This window comes from Pimephales promelas, chromosome 3 (genome assembly GCF_988280905.1).
Source record: "Pimephales promelas chromosome 3, fPimPro1.hap1.1, whole genome shotgun sequence".
Taxonomy (NCBI): domain Eukaryota; kingdom Metazoa; phylum Chordata; class Actinopteri; order Cypriniformes; family Leuciscidae; genus Pimephales; species Pimephales promelas.
Genome location: NC_142771.1, coordinates 39,689,431 through 39,702,141, shown reverse-complemented (window position 1 = coordinate 39,702,141; position 12,711 = coordinate 39,689,431). Strand labels below are relative to the sequence as shown.

The following is a 12,711-nucleotide window of genomic DNA, read 5'->3' as shown; positions in this document are numbered from 1 at the left end:
AATTACGCACACGCAGGAAAAGCAAAAAGGAGAAAAACTCAGTCCTCTGCACAGTACATCCATGTGTAAAAGTTACAAAGTTAGATGCTGTGGTCACAGGTGCAGTTAATAAAGCCAGATATAGAGTCCTGATTGGTTAAGAAGTCAGGTGATTGGAGCTAGAGTTAATATGCAGATTAATAGGCTAAGAGGGGGTGTGGCACATGCTTGGCACCTTGTAGATGAGGGACAAAACTTCTTAACAATAACCGATAATTAAATCACAACCTTATCACATAAGAATATTATGCTAATATGCTATATGTAGAACTTGTACATGTAGAAGTAAATGTATTTGTATAATATAAATTACTGTAAAGTGACTATTGTAATGGAGTAATCATATGTAGGCTATTATAATTACTCAGATAGTAGAAGCTCAGACGAGTAAATGTGTGCCTCTTAACAGTAACCATATAGTCTATACTTTCTTTTATTTATTTTTTTTATTTTTTTGCAGAATAAATGTGGGTAACACTTTATTTGAAGGGGTGTGCATAAGACTGACATGACACTGTCATAAACATGAAGGAGTCTTTATGAATGTTTATGACTTTTGTCATTAAGTGTCATTCGGTAAATTATGACACTTTTAATGCAAAGTTGACATTGTTTAAAATGCCTTTGTTATGACAACTTGAGATTAACATAGACAAAAAATGTCTTTGTTATAACAACTTGACATTAACCAAGAAATCATAACCTGTCACAAATATGTCATAAAAGGTCTAATTATCAAACTTGAAGAAGTTACTTAGCTTTGTGTTAACATTACATTACCCTGTCATATGTTATGGTTGGTTTTAACTTTGGCCGTCATGACACCATTATAACTGTGACATGAATATTTTACTTGTCCTCAAGTAAAGTGGAACACATTGTACTTGTTATAAATATGTCATTAAGGGTTATTACACTGTCCAATGCTTTCACAACAGTGTCATTAATATTTCCCTTACCTCAAGTAAAGTGGAAGACGTCGGACTAGTTATGATTTCTTTGTTAATGTCAAGTTGTCATAACAAAGACTTTTTAAATAATGTCAACTTTGCATTAAAAGTGTCATAATTTACTGAATGACACATAATGACAGCAGTCATAAACATTCATAAAGACTCCTTCATGTTTATGACAGTGTCATGTCAGTCTTATGCACACCCCTTCAAATAAAGTATTACCTAAATGTGTATATAGCATAGCCTACATGGTTACATTAACTATTGTTTTCATAGCCTTCAACATGAACATAGTTTGTTGGACAAAATTGGGCTGGATGTGAAATAACTTTTTATTTTATTTACACATTTCTTCAAAAGTAGAAAATACCTATATATATATATATATATATATACAGTCCCTGACAAAAGTCTTGTCGCTTATCTATTTTGTAGAAACACCTGCTATTAACCTGACTTTTAATTAATCAATTGGTGTTAGAAATAGCTCATATGAAAAGCTAAAACCCTCCCAAATGATGTCTAATGCACTGAAATAAATGAGTTTCACTGAAAGAAGATTTATCATTTAAACAAGACAGAAAGGTCAAATTTTGGCAAGACAAAAGTTTTGTCGCCTATACAGAAACTGAACAAAATAACTGCAAATAAAAAAAATATGTCAGCAAATTAAATAGTGGTGCTGTGAGATCCAAATGTAATATCTTGTATGACTTCAATGAGCTTGAAGGACTGCATCCATGCGGTTTGGCAAGGATTCATACAATTTATGATGAAGTCATCAGAAATAGCAAAGAAAGCAGTCTTGCATGCCTCCCAGAGTTCATCAATATTCTTTGGTTTCGTCTTCCACGCTTCCTCTTTCATCCTACCCCACATATGCTCATTGATGTTCATGTCTGGTGACTGGGCTGGCCAATCCTGGAGCATCTTGATCTTCTTTGCCTTGAGGATCTTTCCATGCCTGGAGATGGAAGTATGCGATGGAGCACCATCCTGCTGCAGAATTTGGCCTCTTTTATGGTTGGGAATATAAGAGGTAGCTAAGATTTCTTGGTATTTTAGACAAGACTTGATATTGATGTTGTGCTTCACCCCATTTGCCAAGGCTCACAGCCTGCTAAAAGGATGGACGCTGGAAAAGTGGAAGAAGGTGGATTTTTCAGATGAATCTTCTGTTGAATTACACCACAGTCGCCGCAAATATTGCAGGAGACCTACTGGAGCCCGCATGGATCCGAGAGTCACCCAGAAAACAGTGAAGTTTGGTGGCGGAAAAATCATGGTCTGGGGTTACATCCAGTATGGGGGTGTGCGAGAGATCTGCAGGGTGGAAGGCAACATCAATAGTCTAAAATACCAGGGGAGATTCTGCGACCCCGGTTAATTCTCGTCCCCCGGAAACCTGCGCTCACCGTCAGCCCTGCCGAGCCTGCGCTCACCGTCAGTCCTGCCGAGCCCGCGCTCACTGTCAGCCCTGCCGAGCCCGCGCTCACCTTCAGCCCTGCCGAGCCCGCGTTCACCGTCAGCCCTCCCAAGCCGGAACTCCCCTCATCGCTGGTTCCGTCCAGCTCTCCAGAGACTGAATTCCCTTCCTCGCTGGTTCCGTCCAGCCCTCCAGAGCCTGAAGGCTCTTCACTGCTGGTTCCGTCCAGCTCTCCAGAGACTGAATGCTTTTCACCGCTGGTTCCGTCCAGCTCTCCAGAGACTGAATTCCCTTCCTCGCTGGTTCCGTCCAGCCCTCCAGAGCCTGAAGGCTCTTCACTGCTGGTTCCGTCCAGCTCTCCAGAGACTGAATGCTTTTCACCGCTGGTTCCGTCCAGCTCTCCAGAGACTGAATGCTCTTCACTGCTGGTTCCGTCCAGCTCTCCAGAGACTGAATGCTCTTCACTGCTGGTTCCCTCCAGCTCTCCAGAGACTGAATGCTCTTCACTGCTGGTTCCGTCCAGCTCTCCAGAGACTGAATGCTCTTCACTGCTGGTTCCGTCCAGCTCTCCAGAGACTGAATGCTCTTCACTGCTGGTTCCGTCCAGCTCTCCAGAGACTGAATGCTCTTCCCTGCTGGTTCCGTCCAGCTCTCCAGAGACTGAATTCCCCTCCTCACTGGTTCCGTCCAGCCCTCCAGAGCCTGAAGGCTCTTCACTGCTGGTTCCGTCCAGCCCTCGAGAGACTGAATGCTCTTCACTGCTGGTGCCGTCCAGCCCCCCAGAGACTGAATGCTCTTCACTGCTGGTGCCGTCCAGCCCTCCAGAGACTGAAGGCTCTTCACTGCTGGTTCCGTCCAGCCTTCCAGAGACGGAATGCACTTCACTGATGGTTCCGTCCAGCCCCCCAGAGACTGAATGCTCTTCACTGCTGGTTCCCACCAGCCCTGTCCAGCCATCGCCCGAGGCCGTCCAGACAGTCCAGCCAGTGTACCCCGTCTTCCTGCCTGTATTTTTATATTAAAAGCATCTTCATTGTGACTCTGGAGTCCTCCCGATCCTTCTACCTGTACTCCACCCCCACACCCGTGACACTGTCTTGTTTAAATGATAAATCTTCTTTCAGTGAAACTCATTTATTTCAGTGCATTAAACATCATTTGGGAGGGTTTTAGCTTTTCATATGAGCTATTTCTAACACCAATTGATTAATTAAAAGTCAGGTTAATAGCAGGTGTTTCTACAAAATAGATAAGCGACAAGACTTTTGTCAGGGACTGTACTAGAGGAGGGCATAGATTAATTTTTTTAATCTATATTAATCTATATTAATTTTGAAATTAATCTAGATTAATCTAGATTAAAATGGCTCATTTGAATTCTACCAAAGGCGTGTGCTATACCCAAATAAATAACCTCGCAGGTAGTTTGTAATTAGGCCTAAATATGTTTTATACAAGATTTAAGACTGGAATGTTCATATTATATTACGAGATTTAACACTGGAATTATTCATATTATTGTTCATATATAACACTGGAATGTTTATATTAGGTTTTCTTGTGCAATTCTAAAACCATTTGATCTACTTTTCTTCTATGTAACACGAAATTAATTATTTTGTAGTGTCCGGGAAGCTCTTTTTCTTACAATACAAATAAATAGAGAGGGATGAAATATCTGATGAATGCATATAATGCATAGTCTAATACAGAAATCAGCTGCTTGAATGACAATTGCTGATGTTATTGGATTTTCAGGTGAGATTCTCAATTAATTCAGTTAACGGATGCTCTGAAATCACTTCATACGTTTTCTGTATCCGATCTTGAAAAGACCAGGTGTAAATGCCCTCCGAAACTCCGATCACTCAAACCACATCAGAAGGTATTCTGGGCCACATTCCAGACGAAACTGGACATGTGTAAATGCATCTGGTTGTTGAAACCACATATGTAAATGTTACTACTCCCAAAAATGCCAAAAACGTGTGAGCGTGTTATAGGCCATATGTCATGTTATTTTAGTCAGATATGACGGCGCTACTGCGACGCGCATCACCTCAGATGAGCAGCTGAGCGCCTATCAAGCCAGCGTGCCACAATCTATCGCAAATCAAAGTGAAAGTAAGTCGCTGACACTTAACACTAACGTTACCATCTTCATTAAAAGTAAAGAAACTACATGATCTTACCAGGTTGCCGCTCTCTCTCTTATTGCACTCTTTGCTGATTTTGAAATTAGCCGATGATCAAAATGCAGCTCATAAGCTATCGTTGCTTTCGGTGACGTGCACTTCATAAATCTGCATACAGCGTGGGGGAATTGAAGATCAGATTTATATCCGTTTTGCAAAAACACATGTATGTGACCAGGTGTAAATTGAATCGTTTTGATAAAACGCATGAAGTGGCCAGGTGTAAACAGCCCCCTAGACGTGGCGCGGCGCTGCGCTTCTCGTTCGGTGTGCGACCCCTTTTACGGATGTGTATTTCCCTCATATTAAATATAAAATGCATCCCTGATATTTTCCTAATGTCTGGATAAACAGACGTTTCAATATATTGGTTTTAAATTACCCTTACAGTGCAATTCGACTACATCTGCGCTAAAATATCAAAGTGAAAGTCATCATAGCTTGCGTGGTATGGTCAGCTCCCAACTCAACTGTGAGAATAGATTAACGGCGATATTTTTTTTTTCGCCCGACAAGAGTCTCACGTTAACGCAGCACGTTAACGCCGATAACGGCCCACCCCTAATATATACATATATTATGGGTGTAACTGTACATGTATTTGTATTGAACCGGTTCGGTTCGAGGCTTCCGGTTCGGTACGCATACAAACCGAACGATTCCATGGACCATTTTTTCTGCTGACAAAATTTGCGCTGGCGTGGCCACCACAATGTTGCGCAACATCTAATGGCAAGCGTAATGAAATCGGAACGAAACTGCACTACTCATTATGTGGTTTACGGATCATTTATCAGTTTGGACCTGTAACATCTGTGCAGGGCTAGCCGATCTCGATCAAGCGACATTGTACACAGCTCTAAGAGATACAGTAAAGAAAGCATTTGAATTCGCCACTGAAGTAATAACATCCCTGCGAGATCTAGTGAGAGAAGCATTCACATTTCTCCGTTACTAACCGTGGAAACCAGGAGAAACATTGTGCTGTGAATGAACTAGTAATACTTTACGTCCACAGACCAGCTGTCACGGTGTGGCTCTGGCAGAGGAACGAGGAGACCGGAGTATCGGGTAGAACAAGGGTTTTTAATATATATATATATATATATATATATATATATAAACAGGCAGGCAGACAGGAACAAAGGCGCCAAACGGGCTAACACCAATAGACAACGACCGACAAAGACAGAGTAAAACTGAGGGAACTAAATACATAGATGAATCAGACATAATGAGGTGCAAACAGGTGAAACAGATGAAACAGGACGCTGAACGGGAGGCTGATGAGGGAGTGAGTTCAGGTGTGCAGACGAGAGGATCATGGGAAGTGTAGTGCAGGAGACGCAGACAGGATGGTGCAGACGCAGACTGTGACAGAACTCCCCCCTCCCGGGAGGCGTGACCTCACGCCGCAGAACAGGGGAAGGAGGGGGGACGATCTGAGGGCTGGGTGGGGCGTGGCCAGGGCGGAGCAGGCTGAGGGCGTGGCCAGGGCGGAGCAGGCTGAGGGCGTGGCCAGGGCGGAGCAGGCTGAGGGCGAGACCAGGGCGGAGCAGGCTGAGGGCGAGACCAGGGCGGAGCAGGGTGAGGGCGAGACCAGGGTGGAGCAGGCTGAGGGCGTGGCCAGGGCGGAGCAGGCTGAGGGCGAGACCAGGGCGGAGCAGGCTGAGGGTGAGACCAGGGCGGAGCCGATGGAGGGAGGACCCCTGGTGGAGCCGATGGAAAAGGGGCTGACGACACCAGGGGGCCGACTGACAGGGGCGGAGCAGATGGGAGAGGAGACCAAGGTGAAGCTGAGGGACTGACGACGTGTGGTGCTGATGAGGGACTGAGGGAACATGGTGACCCCGCAGGCTCAGGTGACCAAAGTGATGACAGGGGCACAGAGGGACACGGTGAGGCCAGAGGGAGTGAGGACTGACGGGTGACTGGAGGGAGTGAGGAGTCCGACAGAACCGGGGGGGTGACATGACGGGGCGGAGCCAAGGGAAGGAAGTCCAAAGGTGAAGGGAGGATGACGAGGGAGCGAAGGGAATCCGGAGGGTCGAAGGAGCCTGGCCGAGGTGGTGGACTGAGGGGCCATGGAGGAGCTGAGGGAGGTAAGAGCCACGGGGGAGCAGATGGGACAAGGGGCCGAGGAAGTGTCCAGGAGGAGGAGGCGGGAGGCGAAAACCGGGGATCCCACGACCAGGCTGGGTCAGGGGAGCTGGCAGACTGAAGGGCTGACGGCTGCGTGACGGGAGGAGGTGGGAGAGGGAGGCTGGGTGGGATCCTGGTCTCGGGCTCTGGCTGGACGGTCTCGGGCTCTGGCTGGACGGTCTCGGGCTCGGGCTGGACGGTCTCGGGCTCGGGCTGGACGGGCTCGGGCTGGACGGTCTCGGGCTCGGGCTGGACGGGCTCGGGCTCGGGCTGGACGGTCTCTGGCGCTGGCTGGACGGTCTCTGGGGCTGGCTGGACGGTCTCTGGGGCTGGCTGAACGGTCTCTGGGGCAGGCTGGACGGTCTCAGGCGCTGGCTGGACGGTCTCAGGCGCTGGCTGGACGGGGCTGGACGGAACCAGCGATGAGGAGATCTCGGGCGTTGGAGTGGGGCTGGTGCCGTCGTCAACGGTGAAAGAAGATCCACATGACACCAGCACCCACTCCACATAGGCAGCGAAGTTCCACAGAGGACCCTCCCCGGACAACAGCTCTCTGGTGGCGGTGTTGAGGCCAGCATATAGGAAGCTGCAGAGGCTGTCGTCTGGGAAAGATGTGGCTGGGACGAGGGAGAGGAAATCCGCCAAGTGGTCCTCGAGTGAGCGGTTCCCCTGCTCTAAGCAGAGCAGACTGACTGCAGCAACGAGGTCCATCTCCTTTTCTTTTGCGGTCGGTCGTACTGTCACGGTGTGGCTCTGGCAGAGGAACGAGGAGACCGGAGTATCGGGGAGAACAAGGGTTTTTAATATATATATATATATATATATATATATATAAACAGGCAGGCAGACAGGAACAAAGGCGCCACACGGGCTAACACCAATAGACAACGACCGACAAAGACAGAGTAAAACTGAGGGAACTAAATACATAGATGAATCAGACATAATGAGGTGCAAACAGGTGAAACAGATGAAACAGGACGCTGAACGGGAGGCTGATGAGGGAGTGAGTTCAGGTGTGCAGACGAGAGGATCATGGGAAGTGTAGTGCAGGAGACGCAGACAGGATGGTGCAGACGCAGACTGTGACACCAGCAACATTCACCATGGATTTAATATAGTAACACTAACTGTAACCAGACTGAAGGGCTGACGGCTGCGTGACGGGAGGAGGTGGGAGAGGGAGGCTGGGTGGGATCCTGGTCTCGGGCTCTGGCTGGACGGTCTCGGGCTCTGGCTGGACGGTCTCGGGCTCGGGCTGGACGGTCTCGGGCTCGGGCTGGACGGGCTCGGGCTGGACGGTCTCGGGCTCGGGCTGGACGGGCTCGGGCTCGGGCTGGACGGTCTCGGGCGCTGGCTGGACGGTCTCGGGCGCTGGCTGGACGGTCTCTGGCGCTGGCTGGACGGTCTCTGGCGCTGGCTGGACGGTCTCTGGTGCGGGCTGGACGGTCTCTGGCGCTGGCTGGACGGTCTCTGGGGCTGGCTGGACGGTCTCTGGGGCTGGCTGGACGGTCTCTGGGGCTGGCTGGACGGTCTCTGGCGCTGGCTGGACGGTCTCTGGCACTGGCTGGACGGTCTCTGGGGCAGGCTGGACGGTCTCAGGCGCTGGCTGGACGGTCTCAGGCGCTGGCTGGACGGGGCTGGACGGAACCAGCGATGAGGAGATCTCGGGCGTTGGAGTGGGGCTGGTGCCGTCGTCAACGGTGAAAGAAGATCCACATGACACCAGCACCCACTCCACATAGGCAGCGAAGTTCCACAGAGGACCCTCCCCGGACAACAGCTCTCTGGTGGCGGTGTTGAGGCCAGCATATAGGAAGCTGCAGAGGCTGTCGTCTGGGAAAGATGTGGCTGGGACGAGGGAGAGGAAATCTGCCAAGTGGTCCTCGAGTGAGCGGTTCCCCTGCTCTAAGCAGAGCAGACTGACTGCAGCAACGAGGTCCATCTCCTTTTCTTTTGCGGTCGGTCGTACTGTCACGGTGTGGCTCTGGCAGAGGAACGAGGAGACCGGAGTATCGGGTAGAACAAGGGTTTTTAATATATATATATATATATATATATATATATATATATATAAACAGGCAGGCAGACAGGAACAAAGGCGCCGCACGGGCTAACACCAATAGACAACGACCGACAAAGACAGAGTAAAACTGAGGGAACTAAATAGATAGATGAATCAGACATAATGAGGTGCAAACAGGTGAAACAGATGAAACAGGACGCTGAACGGGAGGCTGATGAGGGAGTGAGTTCAGGTGTGCAGACGAGAGGATCATGGGAAGTGTAGTGCAGGAGACGCAGACAGGATGGTGCAGACGCAGACTGTGACACCAGCAACATTCACCATGGATTTAATATAGTAACACTAACTGTAACCAGTTTGGCTGGAATAGTGAAATGCTTTCAAGTACTTCACACATCTTTTTCCAGCACTTCAAAACTCAAATATTATATAAATAAATATATATTTAAATGTTATTTTTAATGTAATGACCAAAATTATTTGTTCATCCTTCAAAGATGACTCCCATTTATAAACCAGAAAGTTTCAAGTTGTAGGAAAACTCAAACATATTTAAAAATATTTTTACCATACCGAACCGTGACTTTAAAACCGAGGTACGTACTGAACCGTGATTTTTGTGTACCGTTACACCCCTAATATACATACATATATATATTAGTGCTGTCAAACGATTAAAATATTTAATCGCGATTAATCGCATTAATGTCATAGTTAACTCGCGATTAATCGCACATTTTTATCTATTCTAAATGACTTGATTTCTTTTTGTTACATTATTTTTTTCTCATTTTAATGCTTATCAACATGGAAAAGTGGATTGGCTTGTTTAGTGCAAATATATTTTTTTTATTATTATTGAAAATAACATTGGAATAGTGTTCAATTTCACACTAACATATATAAATAATCTCTCACACAATGGAACACTGTCTATCAATAAAAGGGTGAAAGAAATACTGACGAGGTCCTGATATTGACGAGGGGGTGGAGAATTCACATCATCTGTGTGTGTGTCTGTGTTTGCTTGGCCATCATCAAGTGGTATTTCAGACTGGACGTGCTGCGATGATGATAGCTCAGTTCACAATGACAAAACACACAGATCACTTTTGTCAATGGGACAATTTGGCAACTTTTTAAAACCACTCAAAACTTTCCATTCAGAATCTTAGGACATCCATTTCGGCGTCTCGCGCTCGTCATCCACTCAAAACGTAACGTTACTATTTGGCCGGCTCGCAAGCCGAAACGAGTGTGTGCAGCACAAAACGTCCTCACGCTGCGTTCTGAAACCCATTCATTGCAATGGCTTGCGCCGCGCGAGGACGTTTTGTTGCTTCGTCGAGCAAAGCACAAGCGGATCTAGCTAGACTGGAAACAAAACAACAGGCACGCCGCAAACACACGTTTGGGCTTGTGAGCCGGCTTTGAGAGGATGACGAGCGTGAGACGCCGAAATGGATCAGGACGCATGCCGCATGCCGCGTCCTGTTGCAAAAACATGTGAAAAAACTACAAAGTTTGCTAGTTCAAAAAGACCGTTAATCGCGCGATAAAAAAATTAACGCCGTTAAACTGAGTTTGGGTTAACGCCGTTAATATATATTTATAAAACGGTTAGTTCCAATCCTTGATTATGATTGGTCAATAGCTGTGCTTTATTCACGATAAAACACGGCTATGGCCGCTTCACCCAATGGTTCTATTTATCACTGCGCCCTTAGCAACACCCTTAGCAACCATATCAACATAGGCTAAACATAGAAAAAAACTTAAGAATTAAAAAGGCTAAAATGTTTAAAATAAATTTCGATTTACTAGGTGGCATGACGATGGATAAGTGGTTTGAGGAACAATTTGGAGAGATTTCTACAAATACGAAACGTCATGCTGAAGTGCTGAAATGGAACATTGACACATTCGAGAAGACTCGTAAATACGTAACAGTTAATGAAAAAAATACCGTGCAGCAAACCCAATGGGCAGTGAAATGCTTCGGTGACTAGTGTAGTGAAAAGGGTTGCAGCATTGATTTTAAACAAATCACCAAGACGGAACTTAACGCACGTCCGTGACTTCTACGGAACTGTCAGAAGCTCCGAGAAAAATATGGGATCAGCTATGTAGCGTTACGTGCGGGTCTGAACAGATTCCTGAATGATCCACCGAGTTTGTCCTGGTGTCTGATAAGAGACAGCGAATTCACCTCATCCAATAATGTTTTCGTTGGAGTCGTAAAGACAATGAGAAGAGAGGGTCGTGATAAAACGGAGCATCACACACCGATTTCTACTAAAGATTTCAGCACCATAAAACTGTCCGATGCGTTTAATCCCAAACCTGTCACCAGTCACCGAAGCATTTCACTGGCCATTGGGTTTGCTGCACGGCATTTTTTTCATTACGAGTCTTCGCGAATGTATCAAATTTACATTTCAGCACTTCAGCATGACGGTTGGTATTTGTAGAAGTCTCTCCAAATTGTCACTTATCAGGGATGTGATTTTTCCGGATTAATCCGGAATTCCGGATTTTCCGACCTGAAAATGTGACCTACGTGAATCATGCAGATCTGTAAAAAAAAACAAACAAACAGGGGGACGGGTGTCGGCAGCCGGAGTGAAAAGGAGAGAATATGAGGACATAACCCATAACTGGCTGACGTGCGTACAGAAAGTTCCTTTCAAAGCATCAACAAGGACGTATTTGCGTTCAGTCAGAGAATGTCTAATTGGTTCAGCTTGTTCACCTGCTCAATTTCGTATCTCAGTCGCTCTCGCGCTGGTATCGTTGTCAGTTGACAACATCACAGTTAGGTCAACAGGGCTGGGCGATATATCGATATATTTCAAATTTGCGCTATGATCCTTGCTCCAAGCAAGCTGCTGACTGCTTTTGTAGAAATATGTAGCAGCTATATCGTGCATTCTGTCAGTTGCAGTCCTGACCTCCGTCTCAACAGCATTAGTGTACAACGCGACAAATACTCGCAGAGGAACGGCTACATCAGTTCAGCGAGTTCACAAAAGTTAATTTGCATGTGCTTTAAAGCCTTGCCGGTTAAACATGTCATTCACTGCTGATGCGCTGTTCTGATCGCGAACACCCGACGTGCACATGCACTAAAAGCTTGTCTAACAGCGCCTGGTTGCTGCACTAAGTTATCTTTCGAGTATTGTTTCGCTAATACTCTCAAATACACACAAGGTTTACATAAGAACATTTGGTTATGTCTAAACTCAAAGCAAACCGAGAAAATTGAGAGAAATCTGCTTGTAAAATGCTCCGTGTATATTAGACGTACAGGTCTTAAAGTGACAGTAGCCCTAATAATAAAAATGCAGCTGCTTGTTCTTAAATGGATAGTTGACCCCAAAATAAACATTATGTCATTATTTATTCACTGTAATGTTGTTCCAAACCTGTTTTAATTTATTTCTTGTGCTGAACAAAAAAGAAGATATTTTGAAGAATGTGGGTGACCAGACAGTTGCTGGTCCCCATTGACTTCCATAGGGAAAAATTTACTATGGAAATCACTGGGGTACATCAACTGTTTGGTTACCCACATTCTTCCAAATAACTTAAACAGAAGAAAGAAACTTATTCAGGTTTAAAACAACTTGAGAGAGTAAATTATGACAATTACAATTTTTGGGAGAACTATCTATTTAATGTTAATTAAACAACAAAACACAGATGAAATCACTCACTGCTCTTGACTGAGAACTTTAATAGTAGCTTTAATAATAATCAATGTATAATTTATATAGTGAAGACTATATTTGACTTTGATTGAACATTTACTCAAAAACAAAAACAAAAAAGCGAGAGTAAAAAAATATAGGTATATTTTCCTGCTTTTTTGTCCTTAGCCGATCACATGCCTGCACTTATCCATCGTCATGCCACCTAAATCGAAAT

At 45.8% G+C, this 12,711-nt stretch overlaps 1 protein-coding gene across 2 annotated transcripts in view; it reads left to right on the top strand.

The window, feature by feature from the left end:
- The window catches only part of LOC120492267 (uncharacterized), a 70,662-nt gene that overhangs the window by 36,339 nt on the left and 21,612 nt on the right, over positions 1-12,711 (top strand). The gene's annotated exons all lie outside the window — the stretch shown is intronic.